Source organism: Oenanthe melanoleuca, unplaced genomic scaffold, assembly GCF_029582105.1.
Source record: "Oenanthe melanoleuca isolate GR-GAL-2019-014 unplaced genomic scaffold, OMel1.0 S001, whole genome shotgun sequence".
Taxonomy (NCBI): domain Eukaryota; kingdom Metazoa; phylum Chordata; class Aves; order Passeriformes; family Muscicapidae; genus Oenanthe; species Oenanthe melanoleuca.
Genome location: NW_026612650.1, coordinates 4,148,870 through 4,164,066, shown reverse-complemented (window position 1 = coordinate 4,164,066; position 15,197 = coordinate 4,148,870). Strand labels below are relative to the sequence as shown.

General features: G+C 47.5%; 1 long non-coding RNA gene across 1 annotated transcript; it reads right to left on the bottom strand.

The window, feature by feature from the left end:
* Nucleotides 1–478: 478 nt before the first annotated feature.
* Nucleotides 479–14,117, bottom strand: LOC130266224 (uncharacterized). The gene is made up of 3 exons (XR_008842779.1): nt 13,876–14,117; nt 1,043–1,190; nt 479–498 (listed from the first exon to the last, which is right to left on the bottom strand). It is a non-coding gene; the product is annotated as an uncharacterized LOC130266224 (long non-coding RNA).
* Nucleotides 14,118–15,197: the final 1,080 nt, after the last annotated feature.

Here is a 15,197-nt window from a genome sequence, read left to right as displayed (position 1 = left end):
GGAAGGTTAAGAGGATGAATGGAGAAATAAAAAGGCAATTAACTAAATTGATGTTTGAAACCAAGGTGTCATGGAAAAAATGTCTTCCTTTGCCTTTGCTAAACATAAGGACCCAGCCACAAACTGATGTAGGGATCTCCCCTTTTGAGATACTCTATGAAATGCCCTATGACATGGAAGCCCCAGCGGATCACCTGAGTTTAGAAAATCTAAAGATAAATTAGTATATAACACATTTGATGGCTAGGAGAGAGAAATTATGCGAGAAGGGACTTCTAGCGCAGTGCCCACCTTTAGATATGGCCAGTCACCAAATTAAACCTGCGAATAAGGTGTTAATCAAAGCCTGGAAAGAGATGTCCTTAATACCTCGTTGGGAAGTACCCTATGTTGCTTTGCTTACTACAGAAACAGCTGTGAGAATTGCTGAAAAAGGATGGACTCACGCTAGTCGAGTAAAAGGACCCATTTTGGTGGACCTGGGAACCTGAGAATCACCTTTAAAAGATAAGAATTTGGAATCGGACTCAGAACTATTACCAATGAACTCTGTGCTATTAATTCAAGAAACCCGAGTTGGTGAATTGGCTGGATATAGCTACCCCATTGTTGTTGAATTCAGAGCATACTGTGGGATATGGGGCTGTGATTGCTATCCTTTTGTATGTTTTATCTGTAAAGTGTGCCAGGAAGGTGGTGGACCCACTGCCAAAGGAGCAGACCCCCAAAGGGAGTTGGTAGAGGGTGTTACCGAATAGAAAGGAAGCTCACATGGGCTACCATGAAGGTGGGAGAAGTTACTGGGAGAATAGTAGAGCAGTCTCAAGAGTAGTGGGAAATATTTGTAAAAGGAGTGAACCCTGAGAACTATTGTTATCACTCTAACGAACCGGCACCATTTATAGCACAGATCATCAAAGGGTGTTGCTGAAAGGCCTTGACTGGGGCCCAGTGGGTCCAGTGTGATTCACAAGTAAAATATAAAAATTGGGAATCATATAAGAACAGAAAGGGGCAAAGCTACAGACATCCTGAAGCCTACCTTTGCTGCCAAGAAGATGGAACACCCCGCAGCTGGCCGCAACCCAGTCGGTGAGAGAGGCAGAGAGGTAAGAGAGTGTGGAGGCTGGAACCCACCGAGTGGGACAACGCAAAAATCCTTCAAGAAATCCCCCTAGGATATTAATTCCCTAAGAAACCAAAAAACGGACACCACATTTGGACCATGGGGAGACAAATAACTCGGGGAGACAAAGAGATTAGGAAATAGTGCTTTAATGACCAGGCCGGGACCCTACCCTTTCTGGCAGACTATATTGGTGATTTTGGGATTGCTTTTTGAATTGTCACAAGGAGAACACAGCCACCAACACTTCAGGTGGTCTCTAATCAGGTGGGAAGATCAACAACTAGTTCAGTCTAGAGAGGGGCCAGAGGTCCCTAGCTTCACAGCACCCTTGAGCTCACCTGTAGTCATAGATAAAAGACAAGCCCAACTAAAAGCGTTTTATATGTGGCCAAGCTTGAATCTGGGAAGAAGTTACCGTAATTCACCCAGAGAATATTATTGTGCTTCTGGGGGCTGTGAGACGGTTGCCTCTGATTGAGAACCTGGGGCGGCAAAGATAAATACCTTCAAGTGGGATGGGGCCCCTCAGGCTGCCAGAAATCTAAGCATTCATATAGTGGAGGAGTACTTGGAAGTAGTACTTGTTACTTCATCTATTTAAACATAACAAACCCACAAGACCCTGGGTGGGTGATTGGGAAGACTTGGGGAGTGTGGTATTGGGAACCAGGCACCGATAGAGGAGGACTAATACTCATTAAGAAGGAACCCTTGCCCTATGACTATCAGGCCATAGGCCCGAACCCGATAATTAGTGATGACAATTTGCCTAAAGTAAATGACACCTTCACTAAAGGTAACGGCACCCTGGCATCAGACAACGCCCTACTGTCGACCCACAACAAAATACCCTTTGGAGCCTTATGTATGCAGCATATCAAGTTCTTAATGCCACTAAGCCTGTCCTTACTGAACATTGTTGGCTTTGTTTTGATATTAAACCCTCTTTTTATAAAGCAATAGGAGTCACTGAAAAGGCTAGGTGGGCAAATGAAAGTAACCCCCCTCAATATGATTGGAAAGGTACTCAAGCTCGAGGGATAACTTTAGCAGCAGAAACTGGAAAGGGGAGGTGCATCGGCAATGTCCCAAAAGATAAAGAACACCTGTGTGGGGTAATAATAAAAGCAAAGCAACCGAGAAACTCCGCCACCTGGTTAATCCTGGCCAGAAATACTAGATGGGTATGTTCCTTGTATTTCTCTCAACTTATTCAATGAGACGTCAAATTTTTGTGTGCAGGTATTTGTAGTCCCTAAAATTATATATCACCCAGAAGAATATGCATACGATCTCCAAGACACTAAGGGACATCACTTGACAAAAAGGTAACCGTTCACAGCCTTAACCATGGCCACTTTAATGCTAATTGGAGGAGCAGGGGTAGGAACCGGAGTAGCATCACTGGTCAAACAAAATCAAGAATTCAATTCCTTAAGCATAGCTGTAGATGCAGACTTAGCCCACATTGAGAGATCCATAACTGCTCTAGAGCAAGATGTTCGGTCACTATCAAAAGTAGTGTTACAAAACCAAAGGGGTCTAGATCTAATCCTTTTACAACAAGGGAGATTGTGTGTTGCCTTAAGAGAAGGGTGTTGCATGAATGCGAATAAAACACCCACTGTAAGGGATTCAATGGCCAAGCTAAGAGAGGGGTTAGAGCGAAGGAAGAAAGAAAGGGAAGCCCACCAAAGCTGGTATGAGACTTGGTTTAATAATTCTCCTTGGCTCACAACCCTATTGTCAACCATAGAAGGATCAATCATACTCCTAGTATTAGGATTAACTTTTGGCCCCTGCATCTTTAATAAAATCATAAAAATTGTAAAAAGATGACTAGAGACAGCATACCTAGTTCTCATTCGAGCTAAATATGAGCAATTACCTGGTGATCCAGAGGTAATTGAAACGCTTGCCCTGAGTCATAGAGAACTGAAACGTTTTAATGAACAAAATGGTAAAAGGGAAAAGGAGGGATGGTGATACAGTATAAAACTCCTAGTAATGAACAATGAATTCCAGCAGGGGGTGAGACGGGTGTAGACTTTGACCACATAGTTTCAAATCACTGAGCACGGTATGCATAACTTCTGCTGTCACCAGCAGTTGCTTAACCGGTTTTTGAAAATTCTTCCCTAGGCTAGGAGGAATCAGCAAGAAAGAATCGGGCATCTCCTCCCTGCTGCGACCACCAGAAGACAGACTACAACTCTCCAGCAACGGGCCGCGCAGACACAGAGTACTCCAAGGAAGTACAGGTCAACTGGAATAGAACTGCATAAAAGACCATGGAGGGGAGAGGGAAGTGCGCGCCGTCGGTGGAGCAAAGACTCCTGGCCGCCCACCAATGTTTGCTTACTGTCGCTTGCTCTAATAAACTTTAATTAAGACTGATTGATTCAGTTTTCACTCTCAGTCTACAAGACGGAGGGGTCTCTATGGGGTGCAGCAGCACTGCCCTACCCCCCAGCCCCTCTGTGACCCCCGCGGGGGGCAGCACGAAGCTCCCTCCCCATGGGGGTTTATTGGGGAGGAGTCTCTATCGGTATTTATTGGGGAGGGCTCTCGGTGTTTATTGGAGAGGGGTCTCCATGGTGTTTATGGGGTGCAGCAAGCACCGCCTGCCCCCCAGCCCGGTCTGACCCTACTGGGGGGCAGCACAGAGCCCCCTCCCCATTGGTATTTATTGGGGAGGGGTCTCCATCAGTATTTACTGGGGAGGGGTCTCTATGGGGTGCAGCAGCACCGCGCGCCCCCCCAGCCCCCGCTCTGACCCCCCCGGGGGGCAGCACGAAGCCCCCTCCCCACCGCCGCGGGCTCAGCTCGCTCAGCTGCGCATTGCTCGCCCCCAGCTCGGGGAGCGCCCAGAGCTGCGGCCGGGGGCTCTTCCCCTGCAGCGCCAGCACCAGCGGAGACCCCGCCCCAAATCGGGACCCCCGACCCAAATCGGGGACAGACTCGGGACGGGACCCCCGACTCAAATCCAGGAGAGACTCGTGATGGGACCCCTCTCACATAGGGACCCCTCCTCAAATGGGGACTGTAATAAATAAGAGGCCTTTTGTTCGCCTGACAGACTTTAGACCTTGGAGGAATATCACCAAGATTTGTGAGGTCAGAATGGGGGTTGTTCTGCTTTGATCCTCTGACAGACAAACCTTGAAAAAGATATCGCTAGAACTTGTTAATTGCTTTGCTCTGCTTGATAGGCCTTACAGTAAAAAGCCAGAATGTGTTTTGCTTTGCTTGCATAATTACATATTGTTTTAAGTGCCAAGAAAGGAGTCAGTGGCTGAGGAAGACTACTCGCCCTCATCCCCCGACCACCAGAAGGCAGAAAAAGACCCCCTAGCAACTGGAGGAGCATGCGCAGAATTACTAAAGGAGGAGCACGTCACCCAAAAACCTAACAGCTTAAAAGGAACAGACTAAGGGGGGGTGGGTGCAGCAGGTGGTGGAGTGGAGACTCCCCTGCTGTCCAGCGCGCTGAATTTGCTTTTGCTTTCTGTAACCAATAAATCTTTTAAATTGTTATTTGATCTTTTATGGCCCATTGCGCTCATTTATAATAAATTTGGTGCCGTACTCGGATCGAGATTTTGGAGGGGCTCTCTGCCTGCGGGGAGGCGCGCCCCACCATTTTGGTGGCCCCGGGGACGGGAGTCCTATCCCAACCTCGACCGACGAACCTAAAATTAAGAAAGCAAAAGCAAAGGTAGGAGGGCCCAATTGACCCCTTAAATTTTGTGCACAAAGTCCGGACGAAGACGCAGGACGCGTAAGTATAAGGGATCCGTTCGGGCGGGGTCGGGATCCCGGAGTACAACGTGTGGTGTGTGTGTGAGAGGGGGACTGGCAGCCAGATTCCCCAAGCGAGTGCGGACCCTTAGTAGTGCGGTTCCCATTGACCCGCGAGGGCGTGGGCCACGAAACAGGGGAAGCAAAAGTGATATTTGGTGTGAGTGAAGGTACTCCGGAGGAAATGGGGCAGGGGAAGAGTAAACCTCCTGCAAGTGTTAAACTCCCACCCATACCTAGAGATAGTCCCTTAGGATTTTTACTAGAAAATTGGGACCATTTCCCTGAAATGGAAGGGAAGGATAAGGCAAAAATGATATATTACTGTGTAGAAGTTTGGGGTGGGAAGGAGATTTCAGGAAACGTGTTCTGGCCAATATTTGGGTCAACAGAGGATTGGATAAAACAGAGATTAAATATTTGGGTAAATACAAAAAAAAAAAAAAAAAAACCTGTTTGTTTGGAGGAAAGTGAGTATGCAAAAATCTGGATAGCCCGTCCTGAGGTTTTTATCTTTAAATTGACCGAAAAAGGGAATAACAAAAATAAGAAAAAGGGAAGAGGAAAGTCAGAAACGGCAAGTTAGAATGATGGTACGAGAAAGTAGGGAACAGGGTCAGAGAGAGACACAGAGGCGGCCAGTAAGAGAGCTTAAGGAGTCTAGGAATTCAAGGGAGAGACAGGACATTAAGGTGTGTTTTTATTGTGGGAAAAAAGGACATTTCAAGAAAGAGTGTAGGGTCGGGATTCGGGATGAAAAGGAGTTCAAGACAGATTAGAGGGGTCAGGGGCTCTATCTCTTGGGGACACGGAAACATCATAAGGAGCCCTTGATAAAACTGAAGGTGGGTCCCCATGGCCAGGAAATAGTTTTTCTGGTTGACACAGGAGCTGAAATATCAACTATTCAGTTCTTGCCAAAAGAATGTAATCTATCTAAAGAGACTGCCACGGTAGTAGAAGCAAAGGGAGAACCCTTTGAGGTGGGGGTTATTAAAAGGGTGACAGTTGAATCAGAATCAAGAATCGGGTTGGGAGACTTTTTGTTAGTATCAGAATCTGAATATAATTTATTGAGGAGAGACATGATTATAAAACTAGGAATTAAGATAGAAGTAGTAGAAAAGAAACTGCAAATTGAACTCTGTCCTCTCAGAGTGGAGGACGGAAAAAAGATAAACCCTGAAGTATGGTATAATCCAGGAAACGTGGGGCAGCTAAAAATAGCCCCATTTTCGGTGATTATTAGAAATCCGGAAGTCCCGGTAAAAATAAAGCAATATCCCATATCCCCTGAGGGTCGATGGGGATTAAAACCTGAGGTAGATAGAATGTTGAGCAAGGGGCTGCTAGAACCATGCATGTCACCCTTCAACACACCGATACTCCCTGTGCGCAAATCGGATGGCACTTATCGGTTAGTGCACGACTTAAGGGAAATTAATAAACGCACAGTGGCTCGGTTCCCCGTGGTGGCAAATCCATATACACTCTTAAGTAAATTGGGGCCTAACAACTTATGGTATAGTGTCATAGATTTAAAGGATGCCTTTTGGGCTTGCCCTCTCGATGAGGCAAGCCGGGATTACTTTGCATTTGAATGGGAGGACCCCAATACAGGGAGGAGGCAACAGCTGAGGTGGACAGTGTTACCCCAGGGGTTCACAGAATCTCCAAATTTGTTTAGACAGGCATTGGAACAAATTTTGCAAGATTACCAAACAGGACCGGGAGTAACCCTGATACAATATGTAAATGATCTGCTTCTGGCAGGGGAACATGAGGAAGATGTAAGGAAAGAAAGTATAAGGCTGTTGAATTTTCTGGGACTTAAGGGGTTAAAAGTTTCTAAGACTAAACTTCAGTTTGTAGAGGAGGAGGTAAAATATTTGGGGCACTATTTAAAGAAGGGAAAGAAAAGAATAGACCCTGAAAAGATCCAAGCAATTATGTCACTACCTATTCAAAAAAAAAAAAAAAAAAAAAAAACAAGAGACAAATTCGTCAAATTTTAGGACTTACTGGGTACTGCAGGCAGTGGATTGAAAATTATAGCAGTAAAGCTAGATTTTTTTACCATAAATTAACACAGGAAGGGTTAATAAAATGGAGTCAAGAAGACACAGAGAAACTTCAGGAATTAAAGGAAAATTTGGTCTATGTCCCGGTCTTAAGCCTCCCGGATGTGAGGAGACCATTTTTTTTTTTTATTTGTAAACATAGAAGAGGGTATTGCATTTGGGGTACTTACCCAGGATTGGGCAGGGAAAAAAAAAAAAAAAAAAAAAAAAAAAAAAAAAAAAAAAAAAAAAAAAAAGCCTGTTGCATATTTATCAAAAATTTTAGATTCTGTGAGTAGGGGCTGGCCAGCCTGTTTACAAATAGTGGCCGGATGTGCCCTATTGGTGGAAGAAGCTAGAAAAATTATTTTAATGGTAATTTCAAAGTAATGTCCCCTCACAACATCCGGAGCGTATTACAGCAAAAAGCAGAAAAATGGATTTCAGATGCTAGGCTTTTAAAGTATGAAGGAATTCTGGTAGAGGCACCCAATTTGACGTTAGAAACCACTGCACTACAGAACCCGCCCGCATTTTTATATGGGGGACCGGAGCATGAGTTTTTGACCCATGACTGTATAGCTATAATAGAGGAGCAGACGAAGATTAGACCAGATTTAGAAGAAGAGGAATTAGAAAGTAGTGAAAGACTTTTCGTGGATGGATCCTCCAGGGTAATAGAAGGGAAGAGAAAATCAGGGTATGCAATAGTGCAGGGTCTGAACTTACAGGTGGTAGAGTCGGGTGCATTAGATAGATCATGGTCTGCCCAGGCATGTGAATTATATGCAATATTAAGGGCCTTGAAACTTCTTGAGGGGAAGGAGGGGACAATATATACTGATTTTAGATATGGATTTGGAATAGTCCATACATTTGGAAAGCTATGGGAAGAAAGGGGCCTTATTAACTCACAGGGGAAGGATTTGATACACCAGAAACTTATAGTTGAGATACTAAAAGCTCTGAGAGGGCCGACAAGGTTAGCAGTGGTTCATTTAAAGGGACACCAACAAGGAATAGATTTAAAAAGCAGGGGGAATAACGCTGCAGATCAGGAGGCAAAACGGGCAGCCCTAAAGGAAATGGTCCTAAAAGAAAAAGGGGGGCAAAGGGGAAAAGATGGAGTCAAGGACGGTGAAAACACTGACACAATTTTTACGAATGAGGAGAAAGAAAGACTTAGAAGAATGGGGGTTACAGAGGAAGCAGGAAAGTGGATATTAGCAGACGGCTGGGAAGTGTTACCAAAGGCAATAGCTCAAAGGGTATTGTATAAGTTACATCAGAAAACTCACTGGGGAGCCCAGGGGCTGGTGGATCACTTTGCCACTAGGTACATGAGCATCGGGCTCCACGATATAGCTAAACATATCACAAAGGGATGTCCTACCTGTTTGCGGGTAAATCGAAGTAACCTCAGAAGATTACCCTATGGGGAAAGGCCTCTAGCAAAACAACCCTTTGCAAATATTCAAGTGGATTTTACCGAATTGCCAAAGGTGGGGAGGATTAAATATCTTTTAGTGGTAGTAGATCATCTTACTCATTATGTGGAAGCCTTCCCAACATCAAGGGAAACCGCACGAACAGTAGTAAAAGCCCTGCTGGAGGAGATAGTCCCCAGGTATGGTGTACCAGAAACAATTGACTTTGATAAGGGGCCGCACTTTACATCAAAGGTAACTCAGGACCTGGCAGCAGCATTAGGAATAAAATGGAAACAACATACTCCTTGGCCCCCTCAAAGTTCAGGCCGGGTAGAAAAAATGAATGGAGAAATAAAAAAAAAACCAACTTACTAAATTGGTACTAGAAACAAAATTATCATGGGTTAAATGCATTCCCCTAGCCTTGCTAAATATTCGGACTCAACCCCGGGCGGATTTGGGAATTTCCCCATTCAAAATGTTATATGACATGCCCTATAGTTTAAAAAAGGCACAGACAAACCCAAATGTTAGTAAACAATACATTAACGAGTATTTAATAGCTTTGATGAAATTTAAAAAAAAACAATTATGGGAAAAAGGAATGTTGGTTCAGAGACTACCATTAGATCTTGTATTACATCAAGTTCAGCCCGGGAACTGGGTACTGGTCCGAAGTTGGAAGGAAAATCCGATAACACCCAAGTGGGAAGGACCTTACCAGGTGTTGCTTACAACAGACACAGCAGTACGCACTGTGGAAAAAGGGTGGACTCACGCAAGCCGAATCAAGGGACCAGTAAATCCGTCTAAATTCACCAACGACCCCGGGTGGGAAGTGAAGGGCACACCTGGGAGCCTGAAACTGACACTTAAGAAGCGAGTAAGCTCTAATTAAAAAGACAGGCTACATTATTCCCACCCCACCACAGGTATAAGACTTTTTCCATGAGAGACAGACTGTGGGATCCAACATACTATTCCTTCCTGGCAGAGCTCCGAGCAACAGGAGCACCAGTGGGGGGGGAAGATCTGCTAAATGCAGCAGTGAAAATAAGATGTAATGCTGAAAATTGCTGGGAAAATTGTAACCCTTTTGTATGCTTTATTTGTTTAGTCTGTAAGGAGGAGTGGTGGACCCATTGCAGCAACAGTTACCCCCCAAGGGGAGTGTGTAAAAATTGTTATTCGGACCAAAGGCTACTCACCTCTCAGGTCCTGGCTACCAAAGTGGCTGCCAGAAAACTTTTAAGAGGGTCTGAAGAGTGGTGGAAAATTTTTACAAAGGGGATAAACCCCCAGTTCTATTGTTATCACTCTAACGAACCTGCCCCATTTGTGGCTAGGATAGTAGCCGCCCTGTGCAGACAGTGGGTACCTGAACTCAGTTGTTATACCCCTCAAATTAAGAACCACAAGTAGTATAAATACATAAAACGTATCAAAAAGCATGGGTCAAACACCCCTCCTGAAGAATACTCCTGCTGCCGAGAAGATAGAACTCCCCATAGCTCGTAGCAACCGAGTTGATGGGCAAGGCAGAGGAGATGAGAGCAGTGGAGGGGGGAGCCCGAGCAAAAGGGGAAAACGAGGAACAGGTACCCAGAGCCGTCAAAAGTCCAAGGGAAAAAAAAAAGTCTGAGGTAAATTAGAAGGAAAATAAAAAAAAAAAAGCAGTTGTAGAAAATGGGGAAGCTACCACCTCCAATTAGAAATCTTATATATAATGCTTTTGAGATCTGTGCTTGCAAGCCATGAACCCTTTAAATGGTCACTAATACAATGGGAAGGTCAGAAGGAAATTCAAACACAAATTACTTCGAAAGGTTCTAGCTTTAACATAACCCTGGATGACCTACTTGATAGGACGGGTTCTAGCCCCTATAGTGTATTCTACATGTGCCCAGCATCTAACCCAGGGAGGTCATGGTGTAACTACCCCAGAGAATTTTACTGTGGATATTGAAGCTGTGAAACAATTTCCCTGGGATGGTTGGTTCAAATCCAAGATAAATACTTAAGGGTTGAAAGAGGTCCACATGGATGTAAAAAGCCCTGGACAGATCTGTCAGGGGTGGTGACTTATATCGGTACTTGCAAATGGGTCTATCTTAACGTCACGCAACCCCAAGACCCAGGATGGGTAGTAGGAAAATTCTGGGGAGTTAGAATATGGGAACCCGGGAAAGACCGGGGGGGGGCATATTGTTATAAAGAAGGAAATTGTACCCCACGATCCTCAACCTGTTGGACCGAATCCTGCAATAACAGACTCAAAAGCCACAATAATAAATCAAGGTGATTTAGACAGCATGACCCCAGAAAATTTCACGGAGGCTAATAATAAATCACAGTTAATGGAGACCACGGCCGTGACACAACCAAGTAGAGGGACCCTATGGAAAATCCTACAAGCCACCTTTAGGGTGTTAAATGGCACATACCCCAATTTAACTAAAGAGTGCTGGTTGTGCTACAGTATTAATCCATCCTTTTATGAAGCCTTAGGTTCTGTAGCAAAGTCTAAAAGAATAAACGGGACCAGTCCTTCCTTGTGCCTTTAGAAAAGGGGAAAAGAAAGCACCCCAGGGGTATCGGTGGCTCAGGTAACTGGGAAGGGGAAGTGCATAGGCAACATACCTCGGAATAAAGACCACCTTTGCGGGGTAAAAATGACTGTAACCGACTCCTGCAAACCGGCCCAATGGTTAATCCCTGCTGCAAACACCAAGTGGGTTTGTAACACATTAGGGGTAACCCCGTGTATATCAATATCTAATTTCAATGAAACATCCGAATACTGCATTCAGGTCATGGTAGTCCCCCGGATTGTGTACCACCCAAAAGACTATGTGTATGCTCATCAATTCACTCCAAAACACCACTTAGAGAAACGAGAACCGTTTACAGCCCTCACAGTTGCTATATTACTAAGTATAGGAAGTGCTGGGGTGGGGACAGGAGTAGCTTCCTTAGTGAACCAACAGCAAGGATTTAAGGATCTCAGAATTTCAGTAGATGAAGATTTAAGTAAAATAGAGAAGGCAATAGACGGTCTCGTAAAATCAGTAAGATCTCTTTCGGAAGTTGTATTGCAGAACAGACGGGGATTAGACCTGTTGTTTTTACAGCAAGGGGGACTGTGTGTGGCTTTGCGAGAGGAGTGTTGCACCTATGCAGCCCACACTGGGATAGTAACTGACACCATGGCTGAGCTCCGAAAACAACTGGAGCAGCGCAAGAGAGAAAGGGAGGCCCAGCAAAATTAGTATGGGTCTTGGTTTAAATATTCACCCTGGCTAACGACCCTCTTGTCAAGCATAGCTGCACCAGTGATTTTAATAATTTTAGGGCTTGCTTTCGGCCCCTGTATTTTCAACAAAATAATTAGCATTGTGAAAAACAGGTTAGAAGCCGCTCACCTCATGTTAATACGAGCAAAATATGAAGCCTTAAATGGGGGAGAGGAAAAAAATTACCTGGAGTTAAGTAAGAGGGAATTACAAAGATTTAGCGAACAAAAGTAATAATATAGAAAAAGGGGGGACTTGTAATAAATAAGAGGCCTTTTGTTCGCCTGACAGACTTTAGACCTTGGAGGAATATCACCAAGATTTGTGAGGTCAGAATGGGGGTTGTTCTGCTTTGATCCTCTGACAGACAAACCTTGAAAAAGATATCGCTAGAACTTGTTAATTGCTTTGCTCTGCTTGATAGGCCTTACAGTAAAAAGCCAGAATGTGTTTTGCTTTGCTTGCATAATTACATATTGTTTTAAGTGCCAAGAAAGGAGTCAGTGGCTGAGGAAGACTACTCGCCCTCATCCCCCGACCACCAGAAGGCAGAAAAAGACCCCCTAGCAACTGGAGGAGCATGCGCAGAATTACTAAAGGAGGAGCACGTCACCCAAAAACCTAACAGCTTAAAAGGAACAGACTAAGGGGGGGTGGGTGCAGCAGGTGGTGGAGTGGAGACTCCCCTGCTGTCCAGCGCGCTGAATTTGCTTTTGCTTTCTGTAACCAATAAATCTTTTAAATTGTTATTTGATCTTTTATGGCCCATTGCGCTCATTTATAATAGGGACCCCTCCCCAAAATGGGACCTCCGACTCAAATCAGGAAGAGCCTGGGATTGGGATCCCTCCTGAAAATGGGACCCCTGACTCAAATCCGGCATTCTCTTGGCCTGCACCCCCGCCCCGAAACAGGACCCCTGACTCAAATCAGGGACAGACTCGGGATGGGACCCCTCCCCAAATCCGGCATTCTCTTGGCCTGAGAACCCTCCCCGGGCTTGGACCCCTCCCCATATCGGGACCCCCGACTCAAATCGGGGACAGACTCGGGATGGGACCCCGCCCCAAAATGGGACCCCTCCTCGGCCTGAGACCCCTCCCCAAAATGAGACCCATCCTCAGCCTGAGACCCCTCCCCAAACTGGGACTCCTCCCCATCTCCACGAGTGCCCCCAGACCCCTCCTGCAATCCCCTGGGACCCCCAGAATGGGACCCCTCCCCAAACAGAGACCCCACCTCGGCACCACCCGAGTCGCCCTGAGCCCCCCCCTCAGCCGCCGCCCCCTCCCCAAAACGGGCGTGGAACACGTTGGGGATCTCTGGGTCCCGCTGGAATTGGGGTCCCAGTGGCTGCTGGGGGGGCATGGCCAGGAGCAGCCCTGGGGGTGGAATTTGGGGTTCAGGGGGGTCGCGGGGACCCCTGGCTTATGGGGAACCCCAAAATGCACACGGAACAGGTGCAGCCACCCAAAAAACCCCCCAAAAAACATCTCCAGGTCCCAAACCCTCCTAAAAAACATCTACAGCCCCCCAACCCCCCCTTCAAATACATCTCCAGCCCCCCAAAATCCCAAGTCGCTCCTAAAATATCCCCAAAAATATCTCCAGCTCCCCAAAAACATCTCCCCAAAATCCCCCCAGACATTTCCAGCCCCCGAAATCCCCCCCCAAAAAATACCGGGACCCCCGAAATACCGGGATCTCCCTAAAAATACCAGAACCCCTCAACACCGGGACCCCCCAAAAGGAGTCGGTACCCCCCAAAACCGGCCAGGACCCCCCAAAAAAATCGGGACGCCTCCAAATTCCAGGCCCCCCAAAACCACCGTTACCCCCCCCTCAATACAAGGACACCCCAAATATCGAGACCCCCCCAATACTGGGACCCCCCCTCAATACCAGAACCCCCTCAAATACCGAAACCTCTCCAAATACCTGGAACCCCCCCAAATATCGGGTCCCCCCAATACTGGGAACACCCCCAATACCAGAAACCCCCCCCAAAAATACCAGGACCCAAAAAACAGCCGGGACCCGCCAAACATCAGAACCCTCCCAAATATCGGGGCCCCCCAATACTGAGACCTCCCCAAATATCGGGACCCCCCCCAAATATCGAGGCCCCCCAAAAAACAGCTGGGACCTCCCAAATCACTCACCTGGTCCCGGGGGGGTTCCGGGTCCTTTGTTTGGAGGGGTCCCGGTCCCGATCCGTTTGTTAAGGGGGGTCCGGGGGGGGGGGGGGCTCAGGGCCGAGCTCCCTCAGCGACCCCCCGGGTGGAACCCCCGAGGGACCCGCGGGAGAGTGCGCCGAACAGCATCGGGAATTTGGGGGGATTGGGGAGGGGCTGGAATTTGGCAGGGGCGGAGAATTGGGAGAAGAAATTGGGGGGGGTGGGAATTTGGGGGAGAATTGCGGGTCAGGAATTAGGAGGGCTGGAATTGGGGGGGAGAAATTGGAAGGGGTCGGGAATTAGGAAGGGGTTGGAATTTGGGGGGGTCTAGAATAGGGGGGTTCAGGAATTGGCGGTGTCGGGAATTTGGGAGGAAAATTGGGGGTGTCTGGAATTGGGGCGTCGGGAATCGGGGGGGTGGTCGGAAATTTGGGGAGGGCTGGAACTGGGGGGGGGGGAATTGGGGGGGAAAATTGGGGACTGGAATTTGGGGGGAGGGGCTAGGAATTTGGGAGGGCTGAAATTGGGAGGAGTCGGCAATTGGGGATCGGGAATTTGGGGGGCTCGGGGAAGGTTACCGGGATTTTGGGGGGGATTTTAGGGGGATTTGGGAGGAGATTTTGGGAGGGCGTCTCAGGGACGGGTGGGGGCGTCACGAGAAGGGTTTTGGGGGGTTTTTGAGGGTCCCGGGGTCTCCTGGCCGCTCCGTTCCCGCGCTCCCCGCGTGCCCCTGCGCCGCTTCCGGGTTTCGAAGCCCCGCCCCCTCCGGCGAGAGCCAATCAGAGACGAGCACTGCTCTCAGGCCACGCCCACTACGAGCCGGCAGCGCCCCCTGGCGGATCCGGGGAAACCGCCGCTACCCCTCCCCAAAACGGGGGGCTGGACCCCCCAAATCCAACCCCAAATCCCTCCAACTCCCACCAGGCCCCCCAAAACTCCCCCAAACGTCACTAAACCCCCTCCCCCCAAACTCCACAATTTCCCCCCAAAATCACCCAAAACCTCATAAGAGACACGATTTTGTTTGGGGACGGGGGGTCCGCCATCCCAAAACCAGCACAAATGGCCCTAAAACTCCCCTCAAACCCTCCCAAGATCCCCCCAACCCCCCCTCCAAATTCCCCCAAATCCCCCAAAAACCACAAAATCCCCTAAAAATCCAGTGGGGTTTTATTGGGGAGGGGCCTGCAGGGGGTGCAGCGCCCCCGCAGCCCCAAAACCCCCCAAAACCTCCTCAATTTCCCCAAAACTCCCACAAAAAAACAAAAATACCCCCAAATCTCCCCAGTCTCTCCCCAAACTTCCCA